This window comes from Pinus tabuliformis, chromosome 3_1 (assembly GCF_031772625.1).
Source record: "Pinus tabuliformis cultivar Carrire ecotype Pingquan chromosome 3_1, CPIR1, whole genome shotgun sequence".
Taxonomy (NCBI): Eukaryota; Viridiplantae; Streptophyta; class Pinopsida; order Pinales; family Pinaceae; genus Pinus; species Pinus tabuliformis.
Genome location: NC_142301.1, coordinates 126,021,552 through 126,039,319, shown reverse-complemented (window position 1 = coordinate 126,039,319; position 17,768 = coordinate 126,021,552).

The following is a 17,768-nucleotide window of genomic DNA, read 5'->3' as shown; positions in this document are numbered from 1 at the left end:
GGTAGAAAAGAACTATTTGCAGTCATTGTACATAATTATCAAGCATGCGGAAGAAAGCAGGCGATGCTATACAGTTCACAGTAATTCAGTTGAGGAGGAGGTTGTTCATAGTTCAAAGTTTTACATTTTTAGTAGCCAGAACAAATGTTTCCAGCCTACAACAACCATAGAAGATCAAGGCAGTCTGCCCTGTTGTTCTTGGATTTTCACAAGGAAAAGCCATCCCCAAGTGGAGCCACTGTTAGCCTCCTATTGCAACAGGTGTTCATTTTTCATGATTGACATTTTTATAGGCCAAATATGTCATACTTTGCAAGCTGCAGTGTTCCATATTTCCAGAAGAGACCAAGGAAGAAAGCCATGAAGTGCGCTAGTCCAAATGCCACTACTGTATTCCAATTTTGATGAGTTGTTCCAGTTTTGAAGAGTTTTTAAAAGGGAGGTCCAAACAGTCTAATCTTGGTCTCCCTAGGTTTCAATTTCCTGTTTTAGAATATAGAGAATGTATCTGTCCAAACAGTTTAATCTTGGCAGATTTGTAGATAGGTAGAGAATCAAAGGGACCCAACTACTTAATCTGGGCCCTGGCAGAGATAAGGGTAGATTTAGATAGGAAACATTCAAAAGAAAAATTGTAAAGCTGGGTCTGCAAGTCTAAATGCACCTGAATCAAAAGAAGAAAAAATGTTAGGTGAGTAGGCTGGGTAAGTAGCTATGTGGTTGCAGAATGAGGATGTATGATCAATTTTGTGTTACAGACTGTTTTATCTTTTCAGATCACAGTTATCAAGTAGTTTTCATCTGGAGGAGCTCAAGCTGGACATCACTAACTTCCCCTTCTTCTAATTCCCCAAGTCACTTACTAATTTCCCAAAGAGGTCAAGATCTGCTTGATTCCTCTTAGTTTCATCAGTATCCATGTCATTTGTCCTGGTGAAGATCTGCTTCACTCAAGGATTTTGTATTTCTCATTTATGAGTCACTTTTCCCTTGAGGATTAGCCTAAGGTCCCCTACCTTAGCGCCTGCTTATCATCTCCATATTAACTACTAACTCTAGTATATAACTCCCTATCAGTTTTCCCCTTCCCCTACTAAAACTATGTATATAAAATCCCCTATGTAAATATCCCCTCCCTGGTAATATAGCCATATTTTTCTAAGTCAGGGAAAGAACAGTCCATCTGGGGCTATTTTTAGCCCATCCGTGTCATAGCAGGAATTAGATGACACCTGGTCATGCTAACAACCTCTCCCCTAGCCCTAAAAATCCCCAAAAACCCACATTTTCGCCCTTATCCTAAGTTTTTGTGCATAAATCGTTAAAACCCCCGCTCATAAACCCTCAAAAAAAACCCATGTTTATCCCTTATGCTAAAGTCCCGAGTGTAAATACATTAACCCACCCGTTTATTAACCCCCAAAGCCACTAAACCATAGTTTTACCCCCCGCCGCGCCGTATTAAAATCAGAATATTTCGTGTATATTCCCACCCCTTATCCCTCTGCCGCCTCACCTTTGCCGCCAACCATTGGATCGCCCGCCCCACAGATCTACGGTGGGCGGGCTTTTCCATCTCCCAAGCCGCCCGAAGATTAACGTCCGGGAGATGGGCAGTATTCCCGCCGTACTCCTGCCACGCGTCACCTTCTAGGCTGTGGCGGAGCCCCCTCCCCCGAAACCACCTCTGTCCAAAGGCGGTGCGCCCCAAAACTGGAAATCGCCTCCTGCCCAGTGACGTCACCCTCTTGCGTCACCCCCCTGCCCAGTCACCATGACACGTCATCTGCCTGCGTGGCCTCCTGCCACTGTACCGCCGAGTCACCCCGCCACATGTCCTACCACCGTGTCCCTGCCGTACTGCCACGTCACCTCCGTACGTGATGACATCATCATGCTGACATCATCCTACCACGTCATCATGCTGACGTCATCACTGACGTCACCCACCGTACGAGGTCTGTCATGCTGACGTCATCAGCAATTTTAGCGCGAAGGGCAAAAATCGCACTCCGAAGCCCCGGAATCAGTTTCTGAAGAAAATCGCGCATCGCTGGATAAATTAGGCCAAAATGGGGAATCTTTAGGGAATCTTTTCATCACGCAGCCCCCAGCAAGCCCGAAAGGCGCCGAATGACCCATTTTTCTTCGCGAAGCTTGCTGAAAGGAGCAGAAGACAGTTCTAGAGGAAACAGAGGCCGAACAGCAGCCATTAATTTGTGATTAGACCCATAGCAAAGGAGAAAAGCGACTCGATTCATTTTTTAGAGAGTATCAGAGCAAAGAGAAGCAGCAAAGTGTACCAGTTAAATTGTTTAATAGAAACCTTCAGTTCCCAAAGCAGATTAACATTGAATGGCCGCCAACAAAATCAAATCAGGTGGTGAAAGCCCATCCCAGCTCTCAGATCATAGTTGAAGCATTTAAGGCCACCAACTACAATGGAGTAGAGACCCAAGCACAGTTATTGCAGAGACAAACTGCACCAAGCCACCGAGGACAACACATTTACTCAGTCCCCATACGGCGGCCCTCAGTGCAGCTCAAGATATTTTATGCATTTATTTATGATAGGATTAGGTTAAAGTAATCATCTTTCTTTCAGACCTGTTTAGGTCAAACTGTAAATAAGCAATTTTGAAGAGTTTTCCCTATATATACCACCCACTGTATTGTTTCAAGGGTTGGTCAATTGAGAATTTCCACTAGAGACTCGCATTGTATGCCTAAGTTCTTCTGTAATCAAAGATTGCTGAAAGCTTTGGAGAGAAAACTGTCTGTTGTAAATGAATGTTTTGAAGATCTGAAGATGGAATTCTTGTGCTGTGGCCTGAAGCAATAAGTGCATCTTACCTCTGTTTTATTGTTTACCATTATCTAAATAGCAGAAAGAAAGAATAGCTTAGAATTTGTTTAAAAACACTCTATGCTCAATTTCTGTTGTTTCTTTATGTTTTCCTCCGAATGAATTGGTTATGAATATGAATTCTTTCTGGCTCATATTTACCCCTATTCACCTGTGTTGGCCAATTATCTAGGGATTCTTTACTGCCCCTAGGTAGAGCTCTGCTACCTCCCTCTGTTAAGCTGATTGAGAGATCCTTAACTGCCTCTCATTACTTAGCATTCATCCCCATCCTTTAAACCTGAAGACATTGTCTCATGCGCAACTATCTTGCTCCATTTTCCCTTATTGTGACCAAGAAAACGCACCAGCAATCCTCATCATTGACTCCACGCCCAATGGTTTGAAACCCTCAGACTATGCTCTGCCTCTCGACCTGAAAACATCAATTTTCCCACCAAAACAAAACAAAAACCCTCTGAACTCAATACCTAGCCTAAAATCCCTTTTCAACAAAGCTAAATCAAAAGAGAGAGCCCTCTCTGATTGCAGGTAGGCTAGAACCTGCAATCCAAAGTTGGTTTGTGGTTACCTCGGCCGTATCCCTTACTCCAACCTGGGGACAACCTGAGTGATAACACATTCAATAAGATTAACAATGCTCTTTAAACTTGAAGGTTGACCCTTTTTACCCATGTTTCAAGATCGTCGCAAGACAACCTCATTCTGCCTACGACTATTTCCTGGAATGAACTAGAACATCGCGACACTGTCGCAGGGGTACATCTATTCCCTGCGACGGTCGGATTTTAGGGATCATCACAAGTCATCAGTATCCTGCTTGCAACAATAGATCTGAATATATTGTGTCTTCGCGACGTCGTCTCTGAGTCCTAGTGTTTGACTCGCGACAACCCAGATATGGCGAATTAGTTCAAACAGAATGCTTCTGGGTGGTTCTGGAACTGGTTGTTGGGTCAAGGAAGTTCACCTTTCCTCATTTGAGATGGTGGTTCTGCCTTTTGAGAAACCTCCCTTGAAGATAAGCTCCCTCTCCCTCATTTATGGAGGCTCCTCCTCTTATAAAAGCATTCCCCATTGCTATGATCAGCTAGTTTTTGGTAGTGAGCAAATTAGCTAGTTCTTGGTGTTGGATTGATAGTTTGCAGTGTGAATTGCTGATAGTCTAGCAATTGGTTGTGGATTGCCTTAGCCTTATACTAGTGCTTTTGGGTGTGAGAGAGAGTTATCAGCCTTTTGGGAGACCTTTTGAGAGTGAATGCTTGAGGAGACATACTGACTGGACCCTTCGAGGAAGCTTGCGATGTCAAGGCATGGTTGTAAGCTTTACTTTTTCTCATATTAATACAATCAATGGTTATTTCCTATATTTTGTATAAAATATATTTGATAGCTTATGGTTCCTTGACTCTGTAAGTAAATAGTTCATTGTTGTACTCTATTACGTGTTTCGTTGTTCTCTTATGTTGTTTCAAGTGAATCACTCATCAAGGAGAAGGAAATGATAGCTAGAGCAGCATAGCGAAGACTACATTGAACATCGGCATAAGGTAGGCTCTTTCAACGATGACTGCTTAAGGAATTTGTTGTTGTATTTATCTTGTTGTGACTAGACCCACTCTAGGGCTAGAGGGGTTGCCTCTGTCTGCAGAGGGAACATTACCTACATCACAAGTTGGCGACTCCGCTAGGGAAGTACTTTGGGTGTTGTCTCTTGGTTTGCTCTTGATTTGTTCTTGATTGAATTACATAGCATCTCTTGATTTTGGGACTGAGCCATTAGTGTTCTAGGTTGCTTGAGTAAATTTGGTAGTCCCTCTCACTGTCTGAGAGATAAGTCTGGTGTCTTTCAGGTGTTTTTGCTTTGTTTTGCCTCTTAATTGAGATAGTCGTTGTTTAGCTCTTAACAGCTGCGACAAGTCGCGCCTGTCCTCTTTGATCAAGCTGTTACTCTTGCGACGATGTCGCTTAGTTTCTAGCTTTGTGCCTGCGACGATTTGGCTTTCGTCTTAGGTTGCTAGTTTAACCCCTGCGATGATTCCTGTAAGGTTGTTTTTCATAGCCTTACCTCCTGAATCAGCTAGTGTTGCTTGTCCCCTGTTGTCTCTTGTATCTTATCAAGCTTGTTTTGACTGTGTTTGTTAAGGCACTTTCTCCTTGGTTTCATTTGTCTGAGTCTTGAGTTTTCAGGTTGTGTGACCTAAATCTTTTTAAGGTTTCATCAAGAAGTCATTTGTTTGGGTTGCTTGTCCTTCCAAGATTCATCCATAACCATCTGATTGGTTTGTTTGAGGCTGTTCTACTGCTTGTCTTCTTTCTGATTGGTCTGTAGTGTTTGGTTATCGAACCAGTTTCTCATGTTGATTTGATTTCCGCACTATCAAACATAGATTACATTTGTTTGGATCAGTCAGGCTTGCATTTGCTCATTTGTCATTAAATTCCAAAAATCAAAAATATTGCATTCATACAACATACGAAAGTGAAAGCGCATTTGCATTAGTGAATTTTTCATGATTGAGAAATTAGAAAGCAAAGTTCAAATCTTTCATTAGTAGTTGCGAGATAAGTGCATTGATGCATTGTGTTTCCTAGTGATTGGATTGCTTGCATGCACTACTTCTCTTGCATTTGCTTGTTATGGTTTGCATTCGCTTGGAAATTAACTCCTTACCCTCATTTAGGTAGTTGTTCATCAAAAGGAATGGTGTTTTACTCATTGTAGTTGCATCCTAGGAATTGTTGAAATACATTCGGTAGGGCCTTGAAACCGAAACTTAATTCAAGATTAACTCTTAAAATCTATTGAATGAACTTAAAAATGCATTGGAACCTAATGCACACTTATCTAGAGGTCTAGGCTAGAGACGTGTTCCAGCATCGTTAAACCTAGTTGCTATTGTTTTCACTAAGGTTGGGTGATTCCTCCTTTTGTGATTCAATAGGTACTAGTTCTGATTTGTGCTCCCAGTACCATCGAGTATATATTGGGAGACCCCACTAGGTCATCATCCTATTATCCATATGAATTCAAGTCTGTCGGCTTACGAATCGTAACGCACGGAAAGTCCTTGGTCATTTCTCTTTCTTTTGATCACCAAGGTGTATACGCAGTTTTGTGATTTGTCTAGTAAACCTCTTGTCTATTATTCCAGATCAGTCACTTTTGTTCCTTTTCGACTCTTTAAAAGTAAAAGGATCATCTAAGCACTTGTCCTTTTAGGCTCATTAAACCTCGGTAGAGATAGAGTCACATTTTCGTCCTTTTCTCGACTCTTAAAATATGAAAAGACGCGGTTTTGTTTCAATGTCGTAAAATTAAATGCCCACAAAATATTCCTGATTACAGTTAGATTTCCTTCCAAGGTTGATCCCAATGGAAACCTTTCCAGAGTCCACTAGTCAAGGTCTCCCCCCGGATGGGAATCCTGGTCCTTTTCCTTCTTTTGGGAATGTTGGTGCTCCGTATATGGAAACATTGTCCTTGCCTGGTTTAACCATCAGTTTGCTTGTTTGGTTGTTTTCAACATCAATGGTCCCGAGTATCATGACTCCTTTTCCACCGTCTCCTTCATTTGAATCACGACAAGATGATTCTAGGGTGGAGCCTTCGCCTTCTTCCCCTGTTTCTTCATCCTCCTCTCCTACTTTTCCCGGTGAAAGTTCCACATCCAGTAACCAGGAGGCTAAGAAGAAGAAGAGGAAGACGAAGAAGAAGAAGTTAGATAACCACGAGGCCACCCGTGCCACTATTGCTCCGAGTGCATCTCCCGTCGGAAAACCTTCTGATCCTCCGCAGAAGGTTAAATTTCCTTGCAAGTTGTGCAAGGGTGACCATTTTCTTTGTGATTGTCCTAATATTCCTAGGATCTTAGATGTATGGTCTCACGATCTGGCTCATCTCTCATCGTCCTATGAAGCTCATGTCGATGTTACACCCTCAATTGGTAGTAGTAAGTAGAAAGGGAAGATTATATTCCCCAGTAGGTTATGTGAAGGCGACCATCTCCTTCACCTTTGTCCGCTCATGGATAAAGCTTCCACCGTTTTGGAAAATCTTATAGCCCCTTCACCCCAACTTCCAGTTGGTTATCAGAGGCTCTCTTCTGACCCTCTCTCGGTTGACAAAGAGATTGACTTGGATTCATCTCTTGTCCATCTTACTCTTCTTGAGCCTGGCTGTGTTATGTCTGTTTCCGACCAACCATTGGTCGAAAAGAGTGTCGACTTGGTTTCACCACCAGTTGTTCACTCTGTTCCAGAAGAGCATAATGATCATACTACTCATGTTCTTCTCATCTCATCAGATTCTCCTGAATCAAAGAGTGACCCTCCTATCCTAGCTGATCAAGAGAGTCCTTCTTCGATTCCTGTAGAGCATGGGGGCAATCATATGATACCCCCACCAAGTAGTTCTATCATTTCCTTCGACTGGAGTCACTTGACTGCTTTCCGCCTTCCATCTTATGTGCCTTTCTAGATTACAGTACACGCCTATAATAAGGCAGTACCTGGCACTCTCTTGGATGAAGGTGCATCTGTTAGCCTAATGCCTTCCTCTAATTGGCAAGCTTTGGGCTCCCAACAACTTGTGCCTGTCACCCAGAATCTATTGGCTTTCAACGGAGGAACTCGTCAGCCCTTAGGGATCCTTCCGAAGTTCCCTATCACTTTGGGAGGTAAAACCGTCTATATAAACGTGATGGTCGTCCAAGGTGCATTAGATTTCAATCTTCTCCATGGACGCGACTACATTTATGTCATGGGAACTCTGGTTTCTTCGCTTTTCCGTGTGATTTGTTTTCCGCATGACAGAAGAATTGTGACTCTTGATCAATTGTCATTCATTAGTCACCAGATGCCTCCTTTGCAACCATCATCCCCTATCAGCGCTTGTTTTCCAGCAGTACCTTCCCCGCCACAGGTCAATTATGTGGCTACCCCTTCCGCCTCCATTGATGATCACACAGATGGTCTAATACATCATGTACTAGGGGAATTGGGACCGTATCTGTCATTGGTACCCAATGACCTGTATTCCTCCTGGAGCATGGTCCTTCCGTCTAGTGAAGAACTCTTGGGAGCCCTGTTTTCATATGGTCCTGAACAGGAGTCTTGAGGAGAGTTCCTTTTTCTTGTGTCAACCTAGTTAAAAAATGAAACAAGGGGTGATGAGCATAATTTTTGTCTTGTGTCAAGCTCCTTAAAAAATGAAACAACGGTCCTAAGGAGAGTTCCTTTTTCTTGTGTCAACCTCATTAAAAAATGAAACAAGAGGTGGATCATAGTTCCTTCTCTTGTGTCAAGCTCTTTAAAAAATGAACCAAGGCATTTTGAGGAGAGTTCTTGATCTTGTTTCAACCTCGTTAAAAAATGAAACAAATGTCTTGAGGATAGTTCTTTCACTATGTCAACCTCATTAAAAAATGAAACAACTCCCTTTTCCCAATCGAGTCTTTGATTGAGATCTTGTAAAATCCCAGTCGAGTCTTTCCTGGATCTCGAAAGTGAACCTTCATTACGTCCACCTGGTTGAATGCAATGAAGCTTGGGGGGCATGTACCTCAATTGAATCATTATGTTGGGGGCATGTGAAACTTATTCAAGCATAGTTTTTCATTTCAAGCTTGTATAAAACATGAAACCGAATCCAAGCAGAGTTCTCCATGGTTCAAGCTTGTGTAAAAATGAACCTGCACTTGATTTACGTCTCGTGATTGTCATTTTTATCAGCTAATTTCTACTAGATGAGCCTTGGTTGTTTCATTCCATCATCACCATCTCTTTGGCTGATCATATGATTTCACTTGGTTGTTTTCCTTTCTTGAGGGACCGCAGCGATGAGCGGTATTTATTAGCCAGCCTCTTGACCATTACATGTTTTGAGTAGTTCCAACATTGCCGAAACTAGTTGCTACCCTTTATACCACTCGTTCCTCAAGGATGAGTCTCCTTTAAACTTTTTTCCGACTCGTAAGAGATGAATAGATTGTCGAGTATTTTTTCCCTTTTTGACTCGTTAAAGAGAATAAAAATGGGGGGTCCGCTTTCAACTCTTTTCCGAACCTTTAAAAGCAAAAATATGGTTGAGCCCTTATTGTTTTGAACTCGTTAATGGTTGTGAAACGTCGTGTATCCAGTAAGTTTTTTACTTTTTCGGACTAGAGGCACTATTTATGAAAAGTACTCCTTGACTGAAATAGTCAAGCAGTTCTCTCGCATATTGTTTTCTACCTTTTCGAGCTTGAGAGACCCAAACATACGAAAATGGCACCTCTGGAGTTTTTTTTTCCATGTCTTTAAATATGAAAAAGACTCCGATTTTTACCTATGTCGGACTCGTTAAACCCTGACGACATTGGACTCATCACCATGATGAGACCCGAGCTTCTCCTCCCTAGGGCTTGTTAAAATTTCACTGGGTTGGATTTGTCCGAAGGACAAAGTTATATTACAAACAAATGTTATCCCCTTCAAGCTTGTGTTTCAAAAATAATTGGGGTACTCGCCAGCAATGGTGGCGGAAAATTTGCAAATATTCTGTTGATTACCTACGACAGCTTGTCGCTCTTGAACATTGACACTTTTTTGCTTCTCCCTAGGTTTGGGATATCCTCACTTAGTCATTGGCCTTCCGGGATTTGGGTTCTTCATTTTGCCTCATTCCATTCGATCCATGTTGTCTCCGCATGACCTTCGATCCCTTGGTACCAAAATGTTGCCACATGCCGAAGTCATGTCACCGATATGTCCAAGAGCTTAATCCTTCTGCAGTTTTCACCCTTACATTCATCTACATCTTGTTCCTTTGTCTCGCGTCATTGATGTGGGAAACATTATGGCCCTCCTACGACGAATCGCTTCCTGCCGACATCGGCTCATTATCCAAGAAGTTGATCTAGAGACTCCTTTCGGGTACCTTGGAGCTTGCATGCCTCAATGGCAAGTTCTTCACATTCAATGATAGACTTGCATCATTGGTCTTCGATCAAGTGATTCCACAAGTGTTCAACTCCATATCATTCTTCACACTTTGTGGATTGTACTAGCAGTACCTTGAGAACCATTGACATTACTAGTGGTCTCTCTCGCACTTGTTAACGGTTCACATCATTGGCCGGTAATCAAGTGATTTTCTAGTATGCTCGACTTCGACACATTTATTTGCATATTAGAAATTGTACTATGATCGGGTTGGATTCAAGACCCTAGACTCAGATTACATAAGTTCGGGTTGCGTGGATTGGTTCGTGATTGCATACATGACTCTTTGATCGGATGGCTACGACCATACCTGAGTCTTTCTGGATGGCTGCGACCATACCTGTATTTTCATATGGTCTTATCAACTGGATGGCTGCATCCATACCACAGACCAATTCTATCTATCTTTTGGATGGCTGTGTCCATACCTAGAGTACATGTATTTTTTTCACTATCAGAGATATCAGTTGTACTTGCATCTACAGGTTCTTCGCGATGGTGTTCAGGTTTAGTTATGGTTTCATAAAGCATTTCACCCCTCCCACTCTCTCAGCCTTCATGCTTTAGGGGTCATCTGTTACACAGTATTTTGTCACCGACCCTGCATCCCCTAATCCCGGGTAGAGTCAGTCCCTGAATGGCATATGTTCTGTGTCATACATCAAAATATGTGTCCACACCTTCCTAATCATTCAAGAAGATTAACAATGCTCTTTAATCCTAAAGATTGACCCTTTTTACCCATGTTTCAAGATCATCGCAAGACAACCTCGTTCTGCCTGCAACGATTTCCTGGAATGAACTAGAATGTCGCAACACCATCACAGGGGTACATCTGTTCCCTGCGACGGTCAGATTTTAGGGATTGTCGCAATTCATTAGTATCCTACTTGCGACGATAGCTCTGAATACACTGTGGCTTCGCGACGTCGTCTCTGAGTCCTAGTGTTTGACTCGTGACGACCCAGATATGGCAAATTAGTTCAAACAGAATGCTTTTGGGTGGTTCTAGAACTGGTTGTTGGGTCAAGGAAGTTCGCCTTTCTTCATTTGAGATGGTGGTTCTGCCTTTTGAGAAACCTCCCTTGAAGATAAGGCTCCTCCTCTTATAAAATCATTCCCCATTGCTATGATCAGCTACTTTTTGGTAGTGAGCAAATTAGCTAGTTCTTGGTGTTGGATTGATAGTTTGCATTGTGAATCGCTGATAGTCTAGCAAATGGTTGTGGATTGTGTTAGCCTTATACTAGTGCTTTTGGGTGAGAGAGAGAGTTATCAGCCTTTTGGGAGACCTTTTGAGAGTGAATGCTTGAGGAGACATACTAACTGGACCCTTCGAGGAAGCTTGGGACGTCAAGGCATGGTTGTAAGCTTTACGTTTTCTCATATTAATGCAATCAATGGTTATTTCCTATATCTTGTATGAAATATATTTGATAGCTTATGGTTCCTTGACTCCGTAAGCAAATAGTTCATTGTTGTACTCTATTATGTGTTTCATTGTTCTCTTATGTTGTTTCAAGTGAATCACTCATCAAGGAGAAGGAAATGATAGCTGGAGCAGCATAGCGAAGACTACATCAAACACCGGCATAAGGTAGGCTCTTTCAACAATGACTGTTTAAGGAATTTGTTGTTGTATTTGTCTTGCTATGACTAGACCCACTCTAGGGCTAGAGGGGTTGCCTCTATTCGCAGAGGGAACATTACCTACATCACAAGTTGGGGGAATCATATGACACCCCCACCAAGTAGTTCTATTGTTTCCTTCGACTTGATTCACTTGACTGCTTTCCGCCTTCCATCTTATGTGCCTTTCCAGATTACAGTACATGCCTATAGTAAGGCAATACCTGGCACTCTCTTAGATGAATGTGCATATGTTAGCCTCATGCCTTCCACTACTTGTCAAGCTTTGGGCTCCCCACAGCTTGTGCCTGCCACCCAGAATCTATTGGCTTTCAACATAGGAACCAGTCAACCCTTAGGGATCCTTCCAAAGTTCCCTATTACTTTGGGAGGTAAAACCATCTATATCAACGTGATGGTCATCCAAGGTGCATTGGATTTCAATCTTCTCCTTGGACGCGACTACATTTATGTCATGGGAGCTCTGGTTTCTTCGCTTTTTCGTGTGGTTTGTTTTCCGCACGACGGAAGAATTGTGACTTTTGATCAATTTTCATTCATTAGTCACTAGATGCCTCCTTTGCAACCATCATCCCTAGTGGAGTCACCAACTTGTGATGTAGGTAATGTTCCCTCTGTGGACAGAGGCAACCCCTCTAGCCCTAGAGTGGGTCTAGTCATAGCAAGACAAATACAATAGCAAATTCCTTAAACAGTCATCGTTGAAAGAGCTTACCTTATGTTGGTGTTCAATGCAGTCTTCACTATGCTGCTCCAGCTATCGTTTCCTTCTCCTTGATGAGTGATTCGCCTTAAACAACATAAGAGAACAATGAAACACGTAATAGAGTACAACAATGAACTATCTACTTATAGAGTCAAGGAACCATAAGCTGTCAAATATATTTCATACAAGATATAGGAAAGAACCATTGATTGAATTAATATGACCAAAAGTAAAGCTTACAACCATGCCTTGACATCGCAAGCTTCCTCGAAGGGTCCAATCAGTATGTCTCCTCAAGCATTCACTCTCAAAAGGTCTCCCAAAAGGTTTATAACTCTCTCTCTCACCCAAAAGCACTAGTATAAGGCTAAGGAAATCCACAACCAATTGCTAGACTATCATAAATTCACACTGCAAACTATCAATCCAACACCAATAACTAGCTAATTTGCTCATCACCAAAAACTAGTTGATCATAACAATGGGGAATGCTTTTATAAGAGGAGGAGCCTCCATAAATGACAGAGAGGGAGCTTATCTTCAAGGGAGGTTTCTCAAAAGGCGGAACCACCATCTCAAATGAGGAAAGGCGAACTTCCTTGACCCAACAATCAGTTCCAGAACCACCCAAAAGCATTATGTATGAACTAATTCGCCATATTTGGGTCGTCGCAAGTCAAACACTAGGACTCAGAGACGACGTCGTGAAGCCACAGTGTATTCAGAGCCATCGTCGCAAGCAGGATACTGATGACTTGTGATGATCCCTAAAATCCGACCATCACAGGGAACAGATGTACCCCTGCGACGATGTCGCAGCGTTCTAGTTCATTGCAGGAAATCATCGCAGGCAGAACGAGTTTGTCTTGCGATGATCTTGAAACATGGGTAAAAAGGGTCAGCCTTCAAGGTTAAAGAGCATTGTTAATCTTCTTGAATGATTAGGAAGGTGTGGACACATATTTTGATGTATGACATAGAACAGATAACATTCAGGGACCGACTCTACCTGGGATCAGGGGATGCAGGGTCAGTGACAAAATACTGTGTAACACTATGCCACATCTTTCTGATTGATATTCCTTCTTTCTCCATACCTTGGGATTTGATGATGTTTGCTCCTTTTGAATTTTTGGCAGAAATTTGCTCCTGCATTCAGAGTCTTCATGACCAAAGTTACTGCAAAACAAACATTCAATTTCATCTTCAAGAGGAGAAAAGTTATCATAAGAAATTTTCTTGATTCTTGTTATGCTTCTTCGATTTCGTGCTTCTCTAGTCATGATATTTTTGTAAGAGACACATTGAGCAGCCTTATGCCCAAAGTTATGGCATGAAAAGCATTGTCCATTAAAGAAGTTTATGTGATCATAGAATCCTTTGGTATTGTTTACCTTCTAATTGATGCTTCTATTGAAGTTCATCCTTGGAGTAAATTGAGCATGATTTACCTAATGAGTACTTTTGGGCTTTTGCTAACGATTGACATACTGTTCACTGGTCTTTGCTGCATCAAGATAGATTCTGGTGGTGGCTAATGGCTTTTGTGATTGGGATGATTCTTCATTATATCTAAGACCGATCTTTATAAGAGGAAAAAGTTGAACCTTGATGATTTCATTTAAAGTTTCTAATCCTTTAGCAAATCTAAGATCAAGAGATTTTGTCTTCTCAAGTTCTTTTCTTAGACCCACAACTTCACATTCTAGTTTTTCATTGTGCTTTTCTCTTTTAGTGAGTTGATGTGTCAAAGTGTCTATGATAATATTCTTTTCTTCCAAATATATTTTGATTTTAGTGATTTCTTCAAGAAAGTCTTCCTCTTCTAAGGCATCCAAAAAGTCATCATTGTCATAAGCCATGAGTAGCTTACAATCTTGTTCAGTTTCATCTTCATCACTATTAGATAATCCATCACTATCTTCATGAGTATAGTAACTTCTTCTATTAACAACCTATTTCCTATTGCCTTTTGCAGACTCCTTTCATTTTTCATGATTATCTTTATGAGGACATTTTGCAGCATAATGGCCAACTCTACCACAAGAAAAGCATTTGAATGGTAGCTTACCTTTGAATCTTCTGGAACCCCGTTGAAGCTTCTTGACAAAGTTTACCTCATCTTCTTCTTCTTAAATATATCCTGATTCATTGAGATCTTCCTTTTCTTTTCCCTTTGTTGAAGCTTTGAAAGTGGCTTCCCTAATATCTGATGGACCTCCTTTCCTCATTTCAAAGGTAGTTAAAATTCCATGAAGTTGAACAACAGTAATAGATTGAAGATCCTACTTTTCTTCTATGGCAGATACTTTTGACTCAAATTTAGAAGACAAAGATCTCAAGATTTTCTCTACTAAAGTAGCCTCCTTTATTTCTTCACCCAAATTCTTCATACAATTTACAATCTCATCTACTCATAAAAAGTAACTAGCAATACTTTCATCACTATGCATTTTGAGAGTTTCATACTGTATTCTGAGAGTTTGGAGCTTAGCATGTTTTACCTGGGAGTCTCCTTCGTAGCTCTGAATGATTTTGTCCCATATCTCTTTGGTTGTCTTGAGATGCATGACTTTGATGAATTTGGATTCTGACAGACTTCCCAATAAAGTATTGACTGCGTTGGCATTGGTTTCGTATAACTTCTTACCTATTGTATCTGTAGGTATTACTGCTTGAAATTGGTATTCTCCTTCCACAATTTCCCAAAAATCAGCTCCAAGCAACTGAAGATAGGCTCTAGTTCTTATCTTTCAATATACTAAGTTGTTTCCGTTGAAGATTGGTGGTTTGATAGATCCCATGCCTTCGTGATTGTTCATCTTGAGAGATCTCCCTTCAAGCGATCAAGATTCCTCTGAAGGACCTGCTTTGATACCAATTGTTGGAAATAATATTGAGAGGGGGGGTGAATCAGTATTTACAATTCAATAACTTTTCATTTCATAATAATATTTATACACGCTACTTCAGTGAAGTGAACTTGCCTGTGCATGCAACTGTGAGTAAGGAAACCAGTACCTAGAGAACTTATGATTTAGTTAATTCTCATGTGTTGATCTTTAATCAGTGCATCAGTACTTTATTATACATTAACTTTGTGCAGTCATAACATAATAAACCATCACACATAAGCAACACAAATGAACACCAAGATTTAAGGTGGAAACCCAATGCGGGAGAAAAACCACCTACTGTTATCGTCTCTGTCTTCTTTTTAATATAAAGAAAATCTATTTACAATCTTGTACTGGTGTAGACTCATACCAGTATGCACCCACCTGCAAAAGGCTACAACCTTCTCTCATTCTCCATATTCTACTGGAAGGGAGATACAAGCCCCTATCTCTTGTACTAGCCAATATGTTTACTAGTACGTAGGCACTGGCCTACATAAGGCTACGACCTTCTCTCTCCCTCCAGGGACCAAGTTTCATAAATTTTCAGACTGGATGCTCATGGTATACAACAACACAATATGAAGGCCTCATTTCATCAAAATTCCACACTGGACCCATCAGAAACTTTCAAGCTAAAACTCTATAATAATAACTGCATCAACCAATAATCAGTCAATCTGAATAGTCTGATCACTGTCACTAGAACATTGTGTTGAACCCAGAAAACTGCATCATCATTTAGAACCAGCCGCAACCTTAAAAATCATACATCAAAATGCATACACTACTTTAATGAACCCAACTTGCGTGTATACGCCACTTCCTTTAACCAAACCTGCTTATACCTCCAACACTACTAAATTATAAAAACTTCTGAATCAAATCTATACCAACCAGTAAGATTTTGAACATCTACTGTCAAATTATAGAGATCTAGATAGTCAACATCAAAGATCACCCTTCTCACTTATCAATCAATCAATCAGACTCAATCTCCTTATGCATTCAGATCTAAGAAGAAATCATTGACAAGCAGCAGTAAACCAGCATCACTAATCAGATAGATCAGTCATTTCTAAATAACAAGATTTTCTTTTGCATACGCTACCTGGGAGCTTCGAACCAACGTGTATACATGCCTTAACCAAGGCGAACCAGTGTATATATCTGTAAATACAAACTTACAACTTCATTGTTATTCTAGACTTCAGACATACCCAGATCAGGACATTTAAAGAATAAAACATGTGTAAGCAATCAGATCCAGCCCAATCAATATCAGATCATTGAATGATAAGTCATTTTAGGTCTCATGATCCCGATCCAACATTGAATTCAAGGTTCACACAATATTTCAGATTATATCATAATCATATCCCCTGCAACATAAAATATACTTCAGATAGAAGTATTCCTAAGAAACCCTTTCACTTGCACACTTGGCCCTTTTATCTTCTCCTCCTTATATAGTTTGGGGCCTTTCTCAATACCTCGAACCAAAACAACACTTAGAACCTATTGTATCCTTGGACAAGATCAAATATTCATTACTCCACTCAATATTATGGGCTAATACCATGCTATTGACCCTTGGTATTCCTTAATCTTGAATTTCCTTGATTTTCCAACCCATACGTGCTTTTCCTCTTGTGAAAGTACGTGCATACATATACGTTATTTTTGTTCTGTGAATCTGTGTGTATACACCGCTTTGATAAGGTGAACCTATGTATACATCTTAAACTACCTTAAAACATCCTTTTCCTTCAACTTCTTGATTTTGATCAGTAGACTTTTGTTCCACCTTCCTGTTCTTCTGTACCAATGCCATGTTACCTCTGAATTGACTTGTTATAATGTGAGTTTCCCTTTATCAAATCTAAATTGACCTGTGAGTGAGTTTCCATCAAGGACAACACCTGTATCATAATGCCAACATATTTATGAAAAAGGTACACCTTGGTCGACATGGTCAAGAGGTTCTCTCGAATATTGTTTTCTACCTTTTCGGGTTCAAGAGACAAATTACGAAAAGGGACATGATGGAGTTTTCTTTTTTGTTTCTTTTTCAAACTCTTTAAATATGAAAAAGACACTGAGTTATTCTTCCATCAGACTCATAAAAATTAAAAAATGAAAGACTCTTCACCATGACAAGACCGAGTTTCTCCTTCCTAGGACTCGTTAAACTTACTAGGATGGATTCATTTCAAAGAAAGAACTTACACAAAAAGCATCTGCTATCCCCTGCAGGCTTGTGATTAAAAATAATTGGGGTACTCACTAGAAATAGTGGGGAAAAATGAAATTGAAACATCTCTTGTATGGGCAGAATGTCACTCTTGAACATGACACTCATCTATTTCTCGTATCGGGTTTGGGATATCCTCACTCAGTCACTTGTCCTTCCAGGTTTGGGTGATGCATTTTGCCTCTCATATGAATATTCTACTTTGTCATCATGACCCTTGGACCTATGTTGAGTCAAATGTTGCCACACTCCAGAGTCATGTCACCGATATGTTCAAGAGAATTCCTATCTGCAGTTTATTTCCTATACATTGTCTAACATTTTTCCATAGTCTTGGATCATATTCATTGATTCCACTTTATTCCTTGTTTCATGTCGATGATGGGGGAATCATCATGGCCCTCCTTCGAT